This window comes from Nicotiana tomentosiformis, chromosome 12, assembly GCF_000390325.3.
Source record: "Nicotiana tomentosiformis chromosome 12, ASM39032v3, whole genome shotgun sequence".
In the NCBI taxonomy this organism is placed as follows: Eukaryota; Viridiplantae; Streptophyta; class Magnoliopsida; order Solanales; family Solanaceae; genus Nicotiana; species Nicotiana tomentosiformis.
Genome location: NC_090823.1, coordinates 38,505,147 through 38,529,498, shown reverse-complemented (window position 1 = coordinate 38,529,498; position 24,352 = coordinate 38,505,147). Strand labels below are relative to the sequence as shown.

The window sequence follows — 24,352 nt, the reverse complement described above, 5'->3', positions numbered from 1 at the left end:
TTTCCAACAGCAATCGACGGCATATCCCAAGTATTGTTCTTGCATCCCATTGACACGAGGTGTATATGTAATCCAAACCCCATGGTAATAACAAACCCAACATTATCACAGCTTGACGCGGAGGTAACTCTCAGAATCAAAAATCAAAATCATCCATCGCTTCTTGAACTACAACCGGCCCGATTCTTGTTATATCCGAGATATGTAGGAAAACTCAACACAAAGCCCGGCCGTATCCACATCAAAATCCATTCAATTAATCTATCCGTCCATCCAACACCACGTCCCAGTGTTACCACAGTTCAACACTGGGGCAATCTTCGAAGTAATATCAATATCACACGAACATTTTCGTCCTCGAACATTTGTCTTCCACTTCATGAGACTACGATTCATATGTAGAACTCAGTTTCATCCTAGAACTACATGCGACCTGATTCTCGTGCAACCCGAGATATGTAGGCAACTCAAAAACCAGAGTTCGGTCACAATCTTCTAAACCTCCTCATTCCCCATTTCGTCATGTCGGGACAAAATTGAGTAGGTTGTTCATTTATGTGCTTGAATACTCTTACATCATCTCCGGTCAAAGAGAGACATCTGTTGACACTCAATTTTGACCCTCAGTATTTATAAATTAACTTATACGGCTTTCCTAATAAAAAAAATGATAAAATATAGTATTTTGCACATTATTTAGCTCTTATGTAATTTATTGATAATTATTCTTATTTTTACAAAATATAGAAATTTTTATTATTTTATTGCAATTAGTTAAATACTACCATTTTTGTGCATTTTTCTAAATTTCAAATAATTTATTGATAATTGTCCTATTTTTAAATATTAGAATATTTTATCAAATTATTATCATTTAAAAATAAAATAACAATTACCACAACACAATTGTAGTAGTTATATTTTAAAATAAATACTACAAAATTTCATATTGTTTCCACAAAGATGAAGAGCCGAATGGAAAGCCTTGGTACTATGACATCAAGAGGTTCCTTGAAGAAATAGAATATACAGAGAGTGCCACTAACGGTCAGAAGCGAGCATTGGGGAACCTAGAAAATCACTTTTTCCTTAACCGGGAAGTCCTTTATAGGAGGACCCCGAACTTGGTTCTGTTAATGTGCGCAGATGTTGCTGAAGCAGTAAGGTTATTGGGAGAGATACATGCAGGAACGTGCGAGTCTCACATGAACGGTTTCACTTTAGCCAAGAAGATTCTAAGAGCCGGATACTTTTGGATGACCATGGAGAGGGATACCATTCGCTACGTGCAGAAATGTCACCAGTGTCAGATTTACAGGGATTTCTTCCGGGTTCCTCCAAATGTCACAAGTGAAACCTTGACAGTTCACACTGGGGAAAATTTGAAGAAGATATTCCTCCATCAAGAAAAAGCGAAAGGAAAATTCGCGCCAAATTGGCAGGGTCCCTATGTGATCCATCAGGTATTGTCATGGGGGGCATTATTACTAGAAAAAATGGACGGCAGAGTAAGCACAAAGCCTATCAATTCAGATGTAATCAAGAGATACTACATTTGAAGAAAATATAGTTAAGTTTTGTTGTAACAGACGCCATACCTGACATCACACAACGGGATACGTAGGCAACCCACATAGGGTCCGGTCCTACTCTTGTAATTGAAATCCAAAATATCATTTACATGTTTTTAGAACTACACCATGACTTGATTTCCTTTGGAAAGAATATGTAGGCAATCCATATTGGATTCTATTATCAATTGTAATTGAACTATATTTTGACCTGATTCTATTTGGATACGCATGCAATCTGAGTCAGACTTGGTCATATCATTTCAAAATTCTATTATTTTGCATCTATTGTAATCGAACTATGTTTTGACCTAATTTCGCTTAGGATACGTAGGCTGCCTGAGTCAGGGTCGGTCAATTCACATTTTTATTAACTCATACCCTTGAACTACGCTCAGACCTGATTCTGTATGGATATGTAGGCAACTTGAAAGGGTTCGGTCATCACCTTAGGAAAAGACTTTGTAATGCATTACCTAGGTTAGAAAATAATCGCATCAACAAGAAAGTCTCGTCGTCATGGGAATATCCTTGGGAGCACCATCAGTAAAGCAAAGCCATCCAGAAATAATACTCGTATCGGAGGAAACGTCTAAACATGTAATAATCTGGAACGACGGTGTTTGCCACAAACATAAATGATTTTTCAAAACAACATTTAAGAAAATACTACTTGATCCACCTACCGAACTTCATGGCATAATCCACGAGAGTCGAGGTAAAGCCAGGTCCATAATCAACACAAATCAACGCCCCTCCCCTACTAAGAATTATTTTTTGAGTGCAGGATTGACAGAAATAGAATGGCACTAGATCACATCGTAATTAATGCCAGACCTGCTACAACCTCATGAGCCCCTATTGCACCTTTATTGTACAATTCATTTTCTTATATAACTAAGGACTAACTTTGAATTCTTTGCAGGTAACCTGGAGCCAAGCCCCCCAACACAATCGGAGCGCTTTATTCGTAGCAAACCATATGCTCTTCCAATTGGAGCATCTTGTACAATATCAAACCGTTTGCCCCGCCAATCGGAGAAATTTAATACAGATCGCATCATCCGCTCTGCTAATCAGAGCACTTTGTACATACTGCACCATCGCTTCTCCAAATCGAAGATTTCAGATAGATCATTGCAAACTTCGTCGCCAACTTTGCCAATCGAAGGATGGGCCATTCAATTTCTTCACATATGCCACCGATCGACGGCCGCAAATTAGCTATGCAATCAAGAGTACCTCTTGGGAATGCTTATTTATTTTCCTACTTATTACGTTGAATGTTTTGACATTTTATTTGTGCAGCTTACACGAGTTTTTACATTTTTTTTTGTTCAAATTTAAATACTCCTATTGCGCGGAGGTTCAAATTTAAATTCAAATTCTAATACTCCCATCGCATGGAGATTTAAATTCAAAGTAAAATATTCTCATCGCATGTAGATTTAAATTAAAAGTCAAATATTCCCATTGCGAGGAAATTCAAAGTTGAATACTCCCATCGAGTGGAGATTCAAATGCTCTGACAACTTCGGAGCAATACACATCCCGGCTAACATTTGAAGTCAAATTCAAACACCCATCCTCGACATCCCAAATAATGCTCCAAATCTCGGAGGCTTCAGATTCAAACATCCCATCGCCCAAAGATCCCAAATAACGGCTAGCTGACAGTCATGCATTGTTATTCCTACATATTTAAATTATATCCTAACATATTTGCATTAGGATATATGGGTATGTGCGTATCTTCCATTTTACAGGTTCAAACACTACAACGTGGAACTTCCTCTAAGCAACAAACCAGGTTACACCGCTAATGGGGGATAACAGACTCATAAGCAAGCCAAGGATCTAGCCTCCAACTCAATTCAATCAGTACAACTCCAAATTGTCAAATCTCTCAAATTCTATAATCAAGCTACAATTCAAAAGTCATTGGGTATCAAAATATTTCTGTCTTGCGGTATTGTCATAACATGATACTGGGGCAATTTCTGCAAGCACAACTCTCTCCAAATCACCATCGAAAACTATATGTGGCCTGGTACTCGTTAAGCCCGAGGTATGTAGACGATTCAAAACCAAAATTCTGTCGTAATCTCACAACTCATGATCTTTCACAATTCAAAACATAGTCCCTGCAATATATTCCTAGAGTTGGTACAAAATTGGTCATTCGGTCAATTTCTTTGCCCGCAAATTCTTTTATTGTCTCTAGTCAAAGAGGGGCAGCTGTTGACGATCAATTTTGACCCTCCCCTTTTAAATTAAATTTTTTACACTTATTAATCTGCAATAAATTTAGTGGATTATTTTTTAAATTAATAATACCTATTCTTTCAAAATATAAATGATATAATACATGTAATAATAGTTAATAATATTAATTTTATAATCAATAGTAATTTAGTTTAAATATTTATATATTATATTACTTCTACAGCTTTAATTAATTAAACTAACTAGTAAATTTGTCCGCGCTTTGCGCGGTTATAAAAGTTCTTATTAAATATATGACATAATTATTTTAATTTTGGATATTAAAAAAAATTCTAACACTTAAGAGTTTTTCTCTCTTAATTTTAAAATTCTTAATCCTATAAAGTTACTTGTTTTGTATAATATATGACTGCTAAACTTTAATTGCAAATCCTCATGTGGTAAAACTGTTTTAATAATCATTGGTTAAAATCTATTCATTACTGAGAACACAATACTGACCAAAAAATAAAAGTTGATGAACATCTCGTTTCAATAAATCACATAGTGTACCTCACATTATTTTTACCACACAAACCTTTCTTGACCCTTTCAACCTTTTGCTCCTTTTTTAGCTAGCCTTCGATGAATTAATAAGATTCACCAGTTAAAGGGAGTATCAATTAAAACGAATTGAAAAATAAGTATCAAAATCAAATACAGTCGATTTATTTTCGAGATATGTCCAAGAGAATAAAATCCAGACATGTCCCTTCATTAGTCCCATGTCTCGACAAAATATAAGAACCAATATCCTTTTGTGAAAGTTCTCACTGAGTTGCTCAAAATTCAATCTTATTAATTTGTGGAACACAACTTGGTGTGAATAAAGTTTTATATGAAAATAACATCTAAACAATGAAAGGACATTTTGAATAAAAGGTTTAAATATACATGAAAAATAAGAACTTTTTCCATCTGAAAATATTATAAATTATTTTAAATAGAGTATGTCGAATTAGTGCACACTACACATTAATAGAGAGAACATAAATTTGTTTTGGGTTGGCATAGATGACCTGCTCCGAAAAATAATACTCACATTGCATCATATAGTCATCCTTTGTAAGTATTCTCCCAATCTCTAATCAACTTTTATGACTATATCAAATAAATTAAAATTCATTCTTTCATTTTTTTGGGTTTAAGTTGAATTCATGTACCTTGATTTTCTTTATATATATATAACACCAATCAGAATAGTCGAAAGAAGGAAAAGGTCAATCTAAGGGATGAAAGGAAGAATAACAGAAGGGAAGCATAGAAATATTATTAGGAAGACATACTTGAGAATATATAACAACACTCTCAACTCTCATGATTTGTAGAAAACCCCGAGTTTTTGCGTGTGAACTTCAAGTTTCCTTCATACATTTTCCTGTCATAAGTGGGTACTTCTAATATGAAGAGAAGCAGCCTGATTCCTAGTCCTCCAAAAAGAGAGGAGGTGAAAAGAAGTTGGTGGTTGTTCTAACGGGGCGGAAGGGATTATAAAACGTTACGGATAGAGAATAAGAATTAAAATGGTGGCAATGGATTTTCAACCATTACAGAAAGTGAGCAAGGCGTGTACTAAGACTTTAAAGGCGTGTCTTTTCAATTTTTCTTCTTCTTAATATAGCAGATAAATAAACTAAATGAGGAAAAGGGCAAAAATTCAGGAAAAAAGATAAATATGATTGTTGGCCAAATAGAGGTGCCAACTCATCTCTTATTGTCTCTTTTATATATATATATATATATATATATATATTCATGATTTTATAAACAAGTATTACGATTAATCTATAAGATCATTGAGCTTGGGATGTTGGAAGACTCGGAAAGCCAGGGTGATTTCGGGTTGTGTAGACGTATTAAGGTTGAGGAGGTTATGTGGAAGATGAGTAGGGGTAGGGAGACCGGACCAGACAACATTCCAGTAGATTTTTGGTAGAACATGGGCCGGGCAGGCTTGGAGTGGCTTACTGATTTATTTAATATTATTTTTAGGACGAAGAGAATGCCCAAAGAGTGGAGGCGGAGTTTGATAGTCCTGTTATACAAGAACAAGGGTGATATCCATAATTGCAATAACTATATGGGTATCAAGCTGCTGAGTCATACCATAAAAGTTTAGGAGAGGGTGCTGGAGAGAAGGGTGAGAAGGAGTATGTCTATTTCGGAGAACCAGTTCAGTTTCATGTCAGGGCGGTCGACTACAAAAGCCATTCATCTAGTAAGGAGGTTAATGGAACCGAGTGTTGGCCAGTCAAGAAATCTCATGTTCAGAAGTTGAAAGTAGCGAAAATGAGAATGTTGATATGTATGTGTGGACATAACAAGAGAGATAGGATTAGGAACGAGTATATTAGGGACAAGGTGGGCATGGATCCTATATAAGATAAGTTGCGGGAATCGAGGCTGAGATGGTTCGGGCATGTGAAGAGGAGAGACCCTAATGCGCCGGTTAGGAGGTGTGAGCGGTTGACTATGGCGGGTTAGAAGAGGAATAGAGGGAGGCCTAAGAAGTATGGGGTGAGGTTATTAGGTAGGACATGATGCTTATTCAGCTTACCGAGGATATGACCCTCGATAGGAGGGTGTGGAGGTCGAGGATTAGGGTTGTGGGTTGACAGGTAGTCTAGAATTTCATCTAGGCATCCTAGTAGTATTAGTAACTAGTCTTGTATTTTGCTATGCATAGCCCCTTGATATTTCACATTGTGTCATTATTCCCAGCAAGATTGCATCTATTTTATAGTGTTGTAGTCTTAGATATCTGTTGTTGCATGTATCTCTATTTGCGCCCATGTCTAATTAGCTGGTTGTTGCTACTGTCTATTTATTGCTTTATTTTTACTTTCTTTTGAGCCGGGGGTCTTTCGAAAATAATATTTCTACCTTTATTAGGTAGGGGTAAGGTCTCTGTATACTTTACCCTTCCTAGACCTCAATTGTGGGATTTTACTAGGCTTGTTGTTGTTTATTACTATTAATCTAATAATTTAAGTCTTGAATTATATTACCTCTATTACTTTAATTAACTAAACAATTAGTTTTCATAATTTAATGGATGAATATTATATTTTAATTATTTCATACTAACTAATCACATTAATTAAAATACATTTGATAACTATATTTATTACATCTCATTAGGATTAATTAAGTGTAATTAATTTAGTTATATAAGGGGTCAAAAACTCAAAATAGGTTGCAATTGCAATTGTTTAGTTTTAACCCAATATGACCATAATTTAAATCCCTAGCTAGCTTAATTTGGCCCAAAACATAGGCTCAATGCCTCAAAACCCGGCCTGGAAACCTCCACCCCCATCCTATTTAGCAATCTGCACCACTCCCTTCCAACCAATCGTTGTGCGCCACATCACACGTTCTCAACACTCACAAAAAAATACAATGCATTTGGACCATTGATCCAAATCATAAATGGTCCACAATTAATCTCAACCTTCCTTTTATTTTTAAATAATTCAGTGTTCTACCTCAACCGTTGGATCCTTTTGATACAACGACAACCATTTTTTCTACATTAAACCTCCAAAGATTTGGAGTCGTTGATCAAAATGATCCAACGCTCCCCTCCAGTGTCCCATTTTAATTAGGAAACAACCCCAAACCCTAATGACTTCCCCTAATGACCCCTATATATCCTTGAACCTTGTATAAATCCGCGCAAGGTCACTCAAATTAACCCAAATGTTCATCCTCTCTTTCTTCCAGCCAAGAATCCCCCCGGTATTTTCCATTTTCCTCACCTGACTTTGAATCCCAACCCCCGAAACCCCAGACCAAAAGATGAAAGTGTCCAAACCTCATGATTTTGCTTCCTGTCGTTCAAATCATCATATGCATCTGAAGATTTATGAGGATCTCGAACTACATCATGATGATTCTTGGTCAAGATGATTCTTGGTTAAGAGGTCAAACGTAGTGACCTTTGGACATAGGCTTTGACCAATAGTCCTTTGGTCTCCAACGACCGATTTTCTTCAAGGTAAAAGCTCCAACCTACTTTCTCCTTTGTTTTTCTTCTGTTTTCCCCCCTTTTGCTATCATCAGCAGTCACTCGTCATTCCCCACTACCTCTTTGAATTCAAATGGAGCCTTAAGGCATCAATTCTACTACAAATAAAGTATAAAAATGCCCTCACCAAACGCACTGAAAAAATACAGAGAAGAGCATTGAAAGAATACACAGACACACACTAAAAAGTCTAAGAATTTTCTGTTGGTTCAAGTATTCAGAAGTTCTTCTCTAATTTCTCTTTTCTTTCTCTTATTCATGCTCGAGTTCGAGTACGGTAAGTTGATTGTTGAGGTTGGGTTCTCAGACTTTTACTGATTTTTCTTTACCTGGTTTGCTGCTCCAAAGAAGTCTAGTGAACACTGACCTCCCTCTTTCATTCTTCAATATTTTATTTGGCTCTCTTTTTATGATGTCTACCTATTAATTCTCGGTTGTTCATAATGTTCGTCAATAACATGTGACCCTTTATTATATTTTGTATTTGTGTTATCTTTGTTTTAAAATTAATGATGTTTTCCTTATTGTTATCTCCGTGATGTTGTTAAATCTGTGATTGTTGTCGAACTTTGTTTCTCATGACTTAGCTGGTTAAAATGATTCTACATTGTTGTTACTCTTATAGGAAAATCCTCTTGAGCCTTAATGTTAGTTGAACTAAAACCCATGTTAATAATTACATGTAGTCTATCCTTGTTGATTAAGTAATAGACATGTGCACACTGTCATGTTGACTAAGTTGACTGAATCATATCCTTGAACTTCTCCTGATATCCTATTAAGACCTTCATACCTGTGGCAATGTGCTATCTTGATCTTTCCGCCTATGATATTACGTTGCATTGGTTTAGCTCAATGAATGATTCTCATTAAGGATTTTGCTCATGTTTCTCATATTGATTTGTTTGCCTAAATGACTCTAGTTGGCAGTCTTGTTCATGATACTATGGTTCTGATAGAATGATTCATATGTAATTATCATAACAACTTGTAAAAAATAAAATCATATGGCGAACTTTGTTGGCATAACTTGCTAGTAAACCTGATCACATGTCCAAATGATAATTTTTTGTGATTTGCTTGCCTTTACTAACTGAAAATGAATGTCTTTACTTGTTATTTCATGACTAATTAACAACATTGTTTTGATACTTCTCACTCATGAATCTGAGTATTGTTTGGTTCTAGTAATTTAAAAACCTGATAGACCGTGCATTGTCATGATTAGATACCATTTCCATTAGGTTTAAATAAAAACTAAAGCTAGCCTTCTCATTCATGTTGATGTCTCTGTTGACCTAGTTAATTGGTATACTCTTAGGAAATTCTGAGTGAGGTTATTAGCTTAAGTGTTTAATGAAGTAAGGTCCTAGTTATGTGTATACTTGCTTAAAATATTTTGGAAGACTATTAGGATGTCTGCAACCTATACTAATGGTTTGAACCTACCTAAGGGAGGTTCATAAGTGTTAGATTATTAGTAAAGTTAACAAAAGTCACCTAATGATATCTCAGACAACTTAATAAGACATCCCTGAACTTGAGAATGTTTCAAGGTCAATATTGTGTTAGTGCTTAGCTGCTTATGGTTTGGCACTCTAATGATGGCTTCAATGCTTACTATGGTTGTTTGATTTCAAGTTGGTGTTTCTGCGTGGCTGAACCTTTGAAAGATTTTATGATGAACTTTCTATATTAACCCTTTTCATGTTCTATGTTAGTTGAACTGTTGAGTTAATATTTGTTTGTGCTCAAATATTTGAGGAAGAGTGATGGTCAATGTTAAATGGTATTTGGGTATGAGCCTGGCTTTGTGGTTGAGGCACCCCTACCTGGCACAAGCACTGCTCGGGATCCATGAGACCCTCGTGAACTCTGAAGTGTCACGGATCCATAGGGAGACTTCATAAATAAACATGGTTCACCCTAAGCCCTTAGTCATTGACCTAAACTAATCTTCAAAGTATTAACACAAATGAAAATTGACTTTACTGTATTCTTTAGATCCTTTTCATTATTACTTATTATAATTTGTCTTACTTCATCTTTATATCGACACATGATAATCATCTTCTTTTTCTTTTCTATGCATGATTATTGGGCCTATTGAGTTCATTTGGAACTCAGGCCCAAGCTCGGAGAAACTAGGTTGCTTCCTCTCCTGTTGGAGTCTGCCACTACTTAGAGTCAATTTGGGCCTGACTTGCTTTGCCAACCCAACATAGAAGAGTCCAGTTTTTCTCCCTTTACCTAAATATATGCTATAGTTATTTCGCTTTTCTGTATATGTCTTTGGATAACTAACAATATTATTGGATGTTTGTAGCTACTCCGATTGTGTAGGCAAGTCAAATCTGATAGATCAAAGGGCTACTATGATTTCAAAGACTAATTGTTCCATTTCAAGCAAACTTGACATTTTAAAACTGAACGCTTTTGATCTTAACTGTTTGATAACTAATCTTTCTTTTATCGTTTAATGAGTTTTTTTTTTGGTTTTAGGCATCAACGGGATCCGGATGAGTTTAAAACCAAAACAGAATTTGAGACAAGTCTAAACGTCTACCAGGTTTGAACTTAATTGGTTTAAAAAACAAACAAAGTGAACCATACCATTTTGAAACAAAAGAGACAAGCCATGCTATTCAAACAAGTGAGGTAAACCATTGTTGTTTCCGAAGAATCAAATACCCTTTTTAATTATACACGGATTGAAACAACTTTTAATAAATAGACGAGGTACACTCTTTTTTCATATAATATAAATTTTATTCTTGTTTCTTTTACAAAACATAAATGAGAAGGTTTCTGAACAAACATTGTTATTTCAAAAGTAACTATACTATCAGTTCTCAAAACAAAGACGATTTTCAAATGAGTTTTAAAATGTTTTCTCACTTTCTTATAAAATCCCATTTAGAAATTTTAACCAATAATCAACTAGAATATAGATATTTCTTTCCTCGAACCTAGACTATGTTCAAGGATCTACCTCAGGTAGATTTTAGGGGATGCCTAACATATTCCCCTTAGAATAACTAGAACCCTTACCCAAATCTCCCTGGTTAGTAGACCATTAGGACAATAATTTTTAAAAACTTATAGGTACCCTAGTATACCTTAAATATTATGTGGCGACTTTTTTTTATCAACTTAAGAGGAACCACTAGTTTTATTTTGTTTTGACCTATAAAAAATAGGGTCCAACAACATGGCGACTCTGCTGGGGATTACACTTAGGTTCTGACCTTAGCGAACTTAGGCTAGACTTTGAACTCAGGGATATTTGTTCTGTTCCGCTTTAATTGTGTGTTAAACTTGCAAATATGTGTTTACTCATTTTATCCTACTTCTTTACACTTTACATGACTTTAAAACGCTAATATGTGTTTATCTGTATATTTTTGGTAATTTTTAGTTTTTACTAACAAAGCAGAAATTTACAGCTCAAGTTACTAAGGTTGGATATTCTTTCTAGTCCTTAGTTAAACATTATATACTACCTGTACTAATAACTAACTATAAATCAGGGAAGTAGGTGTAGTTTGGTACTCCTCAGCAGATCTTCTTCATGGATAAAAGTTTAACTCTTCAAGTCTTTTTCTGAGTCTGGGTTTCATACAACAATCATCTTGACTATCTGCCCTTGTTATCTCTGTTGTGACCTAAAGATCCTCTCATTTATGTCTTGCCATACATAGTAGACACATCCTGCTAAAGTCATTCTGTATATCTCGTCATTGGCTGATCCACCTTTGGCACGGAAATATACCCAAACTAGCTCCTGGCTCCATTCCATTGCATGTCGTGTGACACCCATCCAATGTAGTATTTTGCTCCAGATAGAAACAACATATGTGCACTTGAAGAATATATGCTTAATGCTTTCCTCTTCCACGTTGCACATAGGACATTGTAGATCATTTGTTACCCCCACCTTGCTAATCTCTCTCGAGTGCTCAACTTGCGCAGGATAGCCAAATAAAGGGAAAAGATCCATTTGGAGCTCCTCCATTGTTACACACTAGTTTTCTCCATGACATCTTATATTGTTCTCCTCTTAGCATCATGTATAACTTTTTATTAGAAAAATTCTCCATCTCAAGAATCTCAATCATATTTATGCCTGTATCAATTAAGCATTGCTTAGCCTTCAAAATCTTCTTCATCATCCACGAAGATTGTCTACGTTCAATGTCTTTTATATCTCTACCTCTCCCATAGTAGATGTGTATCCATTGTACCCATAGCTTATCCTTTTTTTGAGCTATATTCCATAGTAGCTTACATATTGCAGCCTTATTCCATTTAGATATATCTAACAAGTTCCATCCACCAACAACTTTAGGTTGGCACAGTCTGTCCCATGATACTAAAGATCTCTTAGATATATCAACTCCCCCAGACCAAAGGAATTTCCTACATATTGCTTCTATTATATGTATAGCTTTCTTTGAAAGACAAAGATCTGTGACCAGTAGACTTGGATAGAAAACAAGACACTCTTGATCTGTTGAATTTTTCCTACATAAGATAAAAATTTTGCATTCCATGACGTTATTATTCCTTTCATCCTGTCTAACAGTGGCTGAAACTGTATAACAGACATCCTTTTTGTACTTAGAGAAAATCCCAAATATCTAATTAGAAGCACTCCTTTGGTGAATTCATGTTTAACGACGGCTGCCTATTGAATTGCTGAGCTTACTCTACGAAAGTAGATAAAGCTTTTGCTTTTAGCACTGACGCACTAGAGAACTCCATGAAACATCCATATAACATTTAAATAGATTTTTCATCACCTCTACAGAACAACAGTAGATCATCAGCAAATCCCAACTGGACTATTTGAAGTTATTCCCACCTTGAATGGTAGTTGATGTCTGGTTGGTATTTCAAGGTTCTGAGTTGTCTGCTTAGGTAGTACACGGCTAATGCAAACAGGAAAGGTGACAATGGATCTCCTTGTCTTAGCCCCTTTTTGCTGGAAATGGTCTAGTAGGCCTTCCATTTATCATAACAAAGTAGGAGACAATGGTAATACACTTCATAATCCGTTTTACAAAGCAGATTGGAAAGTTCAAATTTATCAGAATTTGCTCCAGGAAATACCACTCCAAAGAGTCATAATCTTTTTGCATGTCTAGCTTAATCGTGCATCTTGGAGTTATCCCTTTCCTGCCATATCCTTTCACTAATTCATGACTTAAAATGATGTTGTATGAAATGATCCTCCCTGGGATAAAAGCAGCCTGACAGTTATCAATGAGACTAGCCATGGCCATTTTTAATCTTGAGATGAGCACTTTTGATATGATCTTATACATCACAGTACAACATGAAATTGGCTTGTACTCTTTTACTGAACTTGGAATTTTTACCTTTGGAATTAAAGTCATTGAAGTACAATTGATTGGCTTGTAAATATCTGTAGTGGCAAATAATTGTTTTGTTTCATTGATCACATCTTCTCCTATAATAGGCCATGCTTTCTTAAAGAAAAAAAGTATTAAATCCATCACACCTTGGAGCCTTGTTGTCATCGATGTTACTGACTGTTGTATATATTTCTTCTATAGTGACTGGCTTTATTAGTATCAGTTGTTGTTCTATTGTGAACATTGGTCCTTCTTTCATTATATCTAGATTTATTATAGGCATTTGTTTAGCAGCTTTACCCAAGAACTCCCTATAGAACCTCACTACCTCCTTTTGCACCTCATGTTCTGTTTGCAACAGTGTCCCTGCTTGATTTACCAGCGATTTGATATTAATCTGTGATATTTTATTCTTCAAGAAAGCATAAAAGTACTCACTGTTTGAGTCCCCAAGTTTTAGCCACTTGGTCCTGGATTTTTGTTGTAGTATACTTTCCTCTATCATCCCTCATTTATCTAGTTGTACTCTCAATTCCTTCTCAGTTTCAAATAGAGGTGTCTGGTGATATGTGTCCCTCATTTGTTCTTATGTCTCTTTGAGCTTCCTCCTAATTGATTGTATTTTCTCCCCGACTCTTTTGAATTCCTGAGTATGTAGATTATTTAATTCCTTCTTAACCGCCTTAAGTTTCAGCCACACTTTTTGCATCCCCTCCCATTTACTAGGGGTCTTCCATGCATACTCCACCACCTTCATGAACTCAGGAATATCATCCACTCTATAGAATCGATATGGCTTTGGACCTCCTGAACTACATCTTCAAATTGAATTCTCAGTGGTGAATGGTCTGAGATGAATGGGTCCATAACTACCACTTCCATCTGTTTCATTGTTGTCATCTACTCTGCATTCATAATTGCTCTGTCAATTCTGCTCCAGACATGGTTATTTGTCCATGTGAATTTTCTCCTAATATACTTTAGTTCATTCATGTTGTTATTCAGCATGAAATCCCTAAAGTATCTTATCTCAACCTCTTGTACTGGATTGCCATGGATCCTATCATCCACTCCCAATATTGTATTATAGTCCCCCATTACTACTCATGCTCCATCAGTTCCACTATGAATCACTTCTAATTCATTCAATAATGTTTTTCTATTATCAATAGTATGTATGCCATATATTGTAGTAATATATAACTGTAACTTAGGGCACAAATAGACACAATTCCATGTATCATCTGTTTGTTCTTCACCATCTCGTTGAATTGTAAAATATTTGGATCCCATATTACCCATATCCTTCCTTTACCATTGGCCTCATAGTTAGTAGACTAACTCCAACCTACTGCAACCTTCTTGATTATTTGATTGACATTTTTTTCCAGTAACTCTATGTTCTACTATAGCTAGTAGGCTAATTTTATTTACCCTAATGAAACTACATAAGTCCTTAGGCTTAAACAGCTTATTGAGACCCCTAATATTGCAAGCTACTATTTTCATGCCGGATTAAAGAGATTTTGTACTACCCCTGTGTTCCCACTTATGCTATATTGGCCTCTTTCAGCATAATTTTCTTGTTCTGGTATTGGTAATTGCTCACCCTGTTTATTAAAAACAGTGAAGTCATTTATTATACTCATATGCCCATCACCAGTAACATGAGTTGTTTTAGCATCTGATTTCCCCCTAACTTCCTTCCATCCTTCAGTTATCTCTGAATCTACTTGCTTCCCTGACTTAATGCTTGCTTTCAATTGATCATCCTCTTTTTCCTATACTACTATAATTGTTCCTTTAGCCTGCCACACCTTTTTCTACACATTGATCATCGCAATTTTTGGCTTTTTTATTTGTTTTGGTTCTTTACAGCAGTGCCCAATCATCAAACAGGTTCCACAATATTTCGGTTTCCATACATATTCTACCCTTTGAACAAATTGACTTCCATTTGCCTCCCTCAAGCCTTCAGTGCCGCAATTGCGAGGGTTTGCATTTGCGATCCCATGTCGTAATTGCAACATCTGTAACTGATCAAATAGCTGGGAGATGGGAGGCTATGGGGGATCGCAGATGCGGCTTTTTGACCAAAGCGACGGTTCCATAGATGCTGTTAAGTGACCGCAGGTGCGGAAATCGCTGGGCAGATGTGCATTAATTTCAAGACTTAGCCCATTTTTCCACACACTTCTACTTGGTCTTGGGAGGATTTGAGAGCACGTTTGTGGAGGATTCTCATCAACTTCAAGAGGTAAGTGATCCCTATCAATTCTTGAGTTAAATACACGGATTATGAGTAGATTTAGCATGAAATTAAGGGGGGAAATGTGGGATTTTGTTGGAACTTAGGGTTTTGATAAAAATAAGATTTGACCACAAAATTGATTATGTAATTGAGAATAAATTATATATTTGAATTCGTGAGGTCATGGGTAACATTTATATTCGAAAATTTCTGAAATTTGGGCACGTGGGTCCTGGGTGAATTTTAGGAATCTTCCAAATTGGGTTGGGTAATTACTCTAATAGCTAAATTATGAACTTTTGAGCATATATTTATTAGTTTGTATGACTTTTGGTTAGTTTCGGAGTCCTTGACGTCGTTTGAGGAGTCCTAGTGAGGTTGGAGAGCTGGAATGCATGCTTGGAATCGAGGTAAGTCTCTTGCCTAACCTTGTAAGAGGGAACTTAGCCCTTTAGGTGTATTAATTGTTGCGTGCTACTTGTTGTGAGGAGCTATGTACGCACGAGGTGAAAAGATTCCGTATATAGCTATATTTATTATAGGTCCGGGTAGACTTAGATTCACATCATGCCTTTAATTGCCATTTTATGCCTATCATATATATTAATTATCTTGATTAGGACTGAGATTGAGGATTTAAATTAAGATACCGACTTAGCCTCTTACGTTGTAAAATTTGGTAAATATTTGATAATCTATAGATCTGTGTCTTCTCGTCTCGCATGTGTATCCGCGAGCGAGGTAAATTTCTCTACTCTTATGGGATCAGACCATTCGCCTCGGTAGTGATACAATTACTCTTATGGGATCGGGTTGTTCGCCTTGGCAGTGATATAATTAGTCTTATAGGATCGGGTCATTTGCCTCGGTATGCTGGTAATACTATTCTTATAGGATCGGTTCATTCACCTCGGCAGTACCACTATTCCTATGGGATCGGGTCGTACGCCTCGCCAGCTTCGTGCTTAATAATTAGAACTAGATTTGGTTTGGTAACACTTGAGTTAGCGCCTTTAAGGCCAGTTATGATATGTTTAGTGATTTGATATAGCCTTTTGTGTAGAATTGCTATAGTTACTTTTATTTGCTTCGTTGTTACTTGTTGTACACTCACCATGTCTACTTTATGTAAATCTATTATTATTTGACCTCTAGTAAGTGTCAAGTCGACCCCTCATTACTACTTCATCGAGATTAGACTAGATACTTACTGGGTATTTATCACGCTGATAGTTTTGTTGAGAAAGAGTATGTACGGTTACATGAGATCTTACTTATTTCATTCTTCTAAAAAGGAAATTTTGCTTTAAATGTTAAAAAGGGGTAACTAAACTGTAGTTTCACTTGTGGTCTTGCCTAGCGGCGTCGTTAGGTGCCATCACGACTTATTATGGGTTTTGGGTCATGACAGTTTTGGTCTGAGGTGTACTAGCAGATTGATTGTGACTTGAAGAGGTTGGTTTAGAGGATGACTCGAGTAAGGAAAGTTCTGAATGCATGATGTATTATGGATATATGGAAGTCTTGGAGTGATTCGGGTTTGCTATTTATGGTGGATATAGCATTATAAAAGAAGGGATTCACTCGGTTGCTAAAATGTGGGGTTACTTCTTATGTGTTTGTGCGCTAATGGAGTACAAGTTATTTGGCTTGTATTGGCAGTACATTGGGGATTTGAGCATAGTGGATGACTCTCGATAAGGTTCTAATGAGTTCAAGATTCGTATGTGGTATTTGAGGATTTTCTGGATTTGTATGTGGATAAGATATGAGATTTACATTGAAAGTTGTCGAGACTTGTGGCATATCCGTATCATTAGGGGTTCTACATTTCAGTATCAGAGAGGTTGAGGAAACATCGTCATATTCACATAAAGTCTCTTCAGAGTGGGTATCTCAGATGCGGTACTTTTGGTACTTAAGAGGGAATATAATGGTTTATGGGCTTTAGGACGACGAGGGTTCATGGTAGGATCTGTTGTAGTGAACTTTGGGTTAAGGATCGTAGTGTACTGGCAAGGAAATATGTTAACTTGAAGGCAATTCATAAGGAACTCGGAGGAATAGTATAGCTTGGTAGTAGCTTGGATCAGCATAGTAATGGATGTTATCGGTTCTTTTGGTTCTTATAATGTGGTGAGGCTTTACCGGTGTGTTGTGGAAATACTCTTGAGTTTGGAAATTGGTGTAACTTGGTTAAGTTAGAGGAATTCAGTTCTGATGGCTTGGTTATGTGCATATGAGTTTCGAAGAGTTCTCGACGGTGTCGACCTCTGCTAGAGATGGATATTTTTCACAAGTATGAAGGGTATGTTGCATGTTGTGACTTTCTCACGAATGGGTACAGTGGTAGGTTTCTGGATGATGGATCATGTATCCCACTTGTGCTTCAGAGTTGTTAATAAGATTCTCATACTTTTCATATGATGGCATGATAGATGCGGTGCGACATGTGGGATTGAGGTTTTCATGTACGAGGTTTAGGTTCTGTTAGAAGATAAGGTCATGAGTTCGGGATGGCAATGGAAGTTTTTAGGTGTTTAGAAGAATACTGGCACTATCTTGATATTACCTGAAAAGAGCGTGTATTTCAAAAAGGGTACACTATATTTTGACTTGCGGATGCTTGACTGGTGTTACGGTAATCGCCTAGTTGATCGAATGCTGACATCCAGATATTATGAGGGATGTGTCAGTCATTTGGGTGGTCGAGTTGAAATCGAATATGGAGATTCTTGTATTTTAAGAATTTGAAGGCTATGAGGGTCTCATAGACAGATTGTTCCTTGGTTGCGGTTAGTAAAGGTATGTTAAGAGGTTGACAGTTGAGTGTATGTATTGTTGATGGTTATGGTGGACTTCTCGGAGGTTATATATATATATATTTTGGGAGGATCGAAATTGATTTGGAAGCCATAAGTAGGCTTATTAAGGATACGTATTCTACATCGGGTCAGATTTGTTTACTCAGCACAACTATTGTTGAAGGGTGTGTCATAGGTTAGAGTTGATCTTCGTGCTTTATATTCTCGGGGTGTTGATCTTCTATTCTATGATGGGTTTTGAGACTGTTGACTATTTACACACATGATGTGGTTCTGTTTGGGCTTTGTGGCGGAATTCGAGCAAAATGGCTCTTGGGGTATTGAATGGTTGATTGCGCATTGGTTATAGTTTTCCTGTTTGCGGTATATTTTGTTATTCGTTACTCCATGGTTATGATCATGCACATTGCGTATTTGTTGTTGATATGCATATGGTTATTGATTAAGAGCATCATGGCTTGAGGTATTCTATGTGGACTGGTGTTTGGATTGGGTCACGCATCGCAGCGGAATTATGTTGGCAATATGATCCTTTGTGCTTATTTCGTGTGTGTTGTTTCTCCCTTGTATGATGGGTTCATAGCATTGCGCTTGTGGTGGTATCTGTTGAGCTTGTGGAACAGTTCTCTCATTTGACTCTCTTTCCATTTTTGGGTGCATTTGAGTTGTTGCTTGTTTGGTGCACATATGGCAATAGATGGTATTGGTGTAGCGTACCGGTCGAGTAGCTTATACTGGATGAGATGACGTTATTAGATCTGGAATTATTACTATCGTATTTGGTTAAGGTATGTTTCGAAGAATAATATTATATGTCAATTTATAATTTGGCAATGGTTCTTATCGGGCGATAAAGCTCCATGACTTATTGATTCGATGAATGGTTATGAGTTACTGCATAGTTCTTTCAGCAATGGCAGTGTACGAAAGTTTAGAACAAGATTTTGTTAGATATGAGGTTTGTTACCAGTACCAGGTTTGTTATTGAGCAACTATTGTGATCAGAAGTTATTGCTATGAGCATCTGAGTTATACGGTATATCATGTGAATATATCCTAGGTTATGGTTATAGCTTGATACAGTTTGTTTAGATTTGTGCAGTGTCTAGATGCGAGAATCGGGTCTTATAATGAATTCCGGATGTTGGAGATTGGGTTCTAAGGTTTGTGGACTAAGGTTGAAGTAAGGATTTTCAGTTAGGTGTGTTGTCAGACTTATATAGATTGTGGTGACATGGGATAACCCATGGGTATATGTGTGGTAAGTTTACACAGTAATTCGATGGCTTTGTAATGACTCTTGGCATATTCGAGGATGAACATATGTTTAAGTAGGAAAAAATATAACGATCCGACCTATCATTTTGAGCATTTTTATCCTATTTGATGGTTCGAGCTGTTGAGTAGCTTCACAAATGTATTCTGACCTTCTTGTACGGTCGATTTTGGTTTTTGAGTGGTCCGAGATTGATTTGAAGAATGACTTTTATTTTAGAAGTTTTAAGTTGGAAGAGTTGACCAAATTTGACTTTTGTATATTTGACCTCGGATAGGAGTTTTAATGGTTCCGCTAGGTCCGGATGGTGATTTTTGATTTGGGCGTATGCCTGGATTTTCATGCGAATGTTCCTAGAAGATTTTGGCCCGATTTGGAAAAAGTTGACAATTTGAAGGTTTGAAAAGTTCATAAGTTTGACCAAGAGATAAATTTGATGATACCATGCTCGGATTGTTGCTCCGGAAGTTGGAATATGTTCGTTATGTCATTTGGAACTTGTGTGCAAAATCTGAGGTGATTCTGAGTTGTTTAGACGTGTTCAGCGTAAGCTTGAAATTTTAAAATTTGAAATAGTTCATAAAGCTTGAATTGAGGTGCGATTCATCATTTTGATATTATTATGGGTGATTTGAGGCCTCGAGTAGGTCCGTGTTATGTTTTGGGACTTGTTGGTATGTTCGGATGGGGTCCCGAGGGGCTCGGGTGAGTTTTGGGGTAGTTTTAGACGATTTTTAGGCCCGTTTTCAGTTGCTGGTTTTTGGCTTCAGGTGTGTGAATCACGATCCTGGACCTTTGGGTCGCGTTCACGAAGAGCAAATTGATGTTTGGGCCTAGTGAATCGCGATCGTAGTAGCCTTTCTCGCGATCGCATAGAAGAATTTATGCTATCGCAGGGCTGACTTTGAAAGCTTATATCTTGCAATCTGTAAGGAATTTGAGGTGATCCAAAACAAAGTTGTAGTCCTTTGTTTCTAGTTTTCAGAAAATCAAACTGTTTGTCATTTGGAATTCCGCACGAAGAGTTATGACCATTTCACTATAGGCTATCTGGAAAGAGTCTTAAGGTTTAATGGAGTTGTTCATTGCGATCGCGGGGCTTCATGGTCGTGATTGCAAAGGGTAAAATCGTACTGGGCATCTGAACCGCGATCGCGAGGTTGGTGACCGCGATCGCGAAGGTGGCCTGGCAGTGGTATTTAATGTTCAAATTCAGGATTTAGAGTTTACTTTCTTCACTTTTTGAGTTTTTGGAGGATAAGTAAGGCGATTTTGGAGGAGTTAAAAACCCAAAACTTGAGGTTTTGAGCCGTTCGTAGGTCGATTTGCGCGAGATGGCATTTCTAGAGTATCATTTGAATTGCTCGATATTTGATTTGGCTTGCTTGGGGTAAGTATCTTACCTAAACTTGGTTGATCCACTAGTTTCCTGAGTTATTTATGATAGATATGTGATACGGGTGCGCATATGTGTGGGGATTGAGCCCATATGAAAGAACCGGAGTATTTATGCATGCTTGGGGTAGTGCTTAGGCTATGACATGCCTTGAATTGATTGTTAAGCTTTAAGCTGTGATGCTTCTCATAGTTGTAACCCTGCTATGAGCTATTTGATTCATGTTTTGAGGTTACATAGAGGCTAATATCCTGATTGAACTTGGTATTTGCTATTTTTTGATGAAATTGCCGATTTGAGCTATGATAGCACACTTTGAACATGCATACATTGTAGCATGTCACTTATACCAGTCTAGGAGCATGAAATCTGATATTCATTGATCATATACATATGTTTTTGTATATTTACTTCTGTGTGATATGATTTGGACTGGATGCATGTGACCATGCCAAGCGAATTCTGTTGTTATGCCTATGACCACGCCGGACAGATTGTGTTGTTATGTCTGTGACCACACCAAGCGAATTGTGTTGTTATGAATGTGAACACGCCGGGAAGATTGTGTTGCTATGCCAGGAGGATTATGATATTGAGCCTGTGACCACTCTAGGAAGATTGTGTTGCTATGCCTGTGACTATGCCAGGAGGATTATGATATTGAGCTTGTGACCACGCTGGGCTGATAGCACGTTGAATTGTTCGTGCTGTGTGTGGATATGGATCCATCCCCCTAGGGTCACCCTAGCATGTTTCTCTCTTGATGGTGTACACACAAATTATGATAACCCAATCGCTTCCTGGTTGATGCGAGCTCTGGGAGAGCTGGTTATTGGTTTGGTTCGGTTATTTAGATTTAGATATGGGTCTGAGAGTCGTGATGTGAATTCTATTTGGATCGGTTTGCGGGCCGCAACGGATTGATATTTGGTTATTGCATTCCATCTTTACTTACAATTTTCCTTGGTTGTTACCTGATTTATTTGCATATCTTCCTTATATGCTGGATTGTTAACTGCAGATTACGTTGAGAAAACCGAGAGCACCTATGTGGTTTTATCTGTGATTCCATGATTTGATCATATTTTCTATTCTGTACTTGTTGGGATTATGAATTGTACAGGTAATAGCGAATATCATTTATAATTCTTGATTCTATTACCTCATCGGGGTTAGTTATGATACTTGCTGAGTACATGGGGTTAGTTGTACTCATACTACACTTTTGTACCTTACGTGTAGATCTTGAAGCTGAGATGTTGTGGATGACGGGAGTTAGCACTAAAGACATACATGCATTCCAGATATGGCTATCACTTGTCCTTGGTAGCTTTAGACTTGAATTTTATTTATGTACATTCCAAACCTGTGTTGTATTTATTTCATATCAGTTTTGTAATCTAAGTCTTAGTTGCTCATGAATTATACTACCAATCCTTGGGATATTGTATGGGAATTTAGTAACTTCACTTATTGATTTCATATTAATTTTAGTAGTATTGTGTTAGCTGTTATTTGGCTTACCTAGTGGGTTGGGTTAGGTGCCATTACGACTAGGCAGATTTTGGGTCGTGACAGTAATGTCGTGCAATTATTTTTATATTATAATGTGAGAATGAGAGTTCATGGCACTAAGTGTGTTTTCGTGAAGGCGAGGACGAGAGACATGCATTATATTGTGTTATCTTTCCCTTGCGTATACATTCATGCATTTATCCTCAGTTGTTATTGTTGCGCCTGTGCTTTCTATGTTGCTTGTTGTTGTCACATCTTTGCCTTCTACCTTGTTTGTTATTGTTTTATCATGCCTTCTATCTATTTATTTTGTCACATTCATGCTTTCTTTCTTGTTGTTATATTTACATCTATGTTTTCGCCCATTTGTCGTTGTTTTATTTAAACCTTTTATCTTGGTTGTTATTGAAATCTATGTTCTCCTACCTTATTTGCCAATCTGTGCCTCCTACCTTGTCTGTTACCATTATCCATATGCTTCTACCTTATTAGTTACTGTTATCTGTGTACCTTCTACTTCGTTGTTACTGTTGCTGGTATTCCTTCTACCTGGTTGGTAATGTTATACATATGCTTGGTGAGGATGAGATAAATGTATGAAGGGTGTTGTCGTACCAATTGATTTGACATACATGTATATATTTGGTGAGGATGAGGTAAATGATTTGATATCTTGCACACATTCCTCATATTATGAAGATTCGTGGGTTTACTATGTTGTTTTGGTGGTTATCTCCTTAACCTCGTGACTTGAGCTGTTAGAAAATGATTTGTTATGATATTGAGTAAACTGACTGTGACTTCTTTTAGTTAATCATTTACTACTTCTCATAATTTGTTTTTGTAATCTACTTTGTTATTTTTATGTTATTTCTATTGCAAATTTAACTGAACATGTTATATTAGTAAGTATCTTTTGACTTAAAAACCTCGTCACTACTTCACCGAGGTTAGTCAAGATACTTATTGAGTACATGTGGTTGATTGTACTCATACTACACTTCCGCACCTTGTGTGCAGATATTTGGGGAAGAGCAACTACGGAGTTCAAGAGTCTAGCATTGAAGATGTATCAGCACTCCCGATACAAGCTACCATTTGTTTGTTGTAGATTCAAAAGTTATAACTCTGTTTATGTAAATTTCTAACAGACGATGTATTTTTCCTAAATCTAAAATTGTACTTTTATTCATAGTCGCTCGTGACTTGTACTAATAGTCCATAGAATAGTTGTATTAAACTCTTTTGGCTATTTTATTCATTATCTCTATTGGTATCTTATCATAGTAGTGACCTATATTGTTGGATAACAATTAAATTTGTACGTAGTTTTAAGGATACGTGATCTAGCTTGATACAAAATGATAAATCAGATTGAAATTGAAATAAACAATGGGAAGGTAAATGCAAACCGCACAAGTTGAACAGTCTTAACCTTAGAAGGTTAGCCGCCCTCGAGCCAAAAGTACTTTTATCGATATCAAAACAAAATGACAAGAAAATAATAAAAACTAAAAATAAGAATATATTGCTTTGGGATGCGAGTTATAGTGTCCGCAATATATTATCAGACCCCCTTTATATAGTAGAGGAGTCCTTCTTTAGGTACAATTCTATAAAAGGTAAACAATCTCTTGATTTGCTTATTGACGGTTCTTTATTGATACGTGCTGAGATTCCTGCAGCAATATCCGACCAGTCATGGATATTTTGGTCTTCTGTTAGTTAACTCAACAATGTCTCTCCGAGCTCGTTCGAGGCTAAGGTCGACATTGGACTCACCGCTAGTCGAAGGCAGGCGTTCCGACCTCGGGTCCTAGCTCGATGGGACTCAAGGCCGATCTT

At 36.7% G+C, this 24,352-nt stretch overlaps 1 long non-coding RNA gene across 4 annotated transcripts; it reads left to right on the top strand.

The window, feature by feature from the left end:
• The first annotated feature begins 7,433 nt into the window (after positions 1-7,433).
• Positions 7,434-23,699, top strand: LOC104119133 (uncharacterized). 4 transcript variants are annotated; one of them, XR_011412542.1, is made up of 6 exons: positions 7,434-7,836; positions 10,369-10,524; positions 15,126-15,501; positions 15,834-15,905; positions 22,235-22,318; positions 23,528-23,699. It is a non-coding gene; the product is annotated as an uncharacterized lncRNA (long non-coding RNA). The 4 variants fall into 4 exon arrangements; XR_011412539.1 differs by lacking the exon at positions 23,528-23,699 and having other exon boundaries at positions 7,435-7,836; positions 22,235-22,623; XR_011412541.1 differs by lacking the exon at positions 23,528-23,699 and having other exon boundaries at positions 7,436-7,836; positions 10,369-10,435; positions 22,235-22,623.
• The last annotated feature ends 653 nt before the right edge of the window (positions 23,700-24,352 follow it).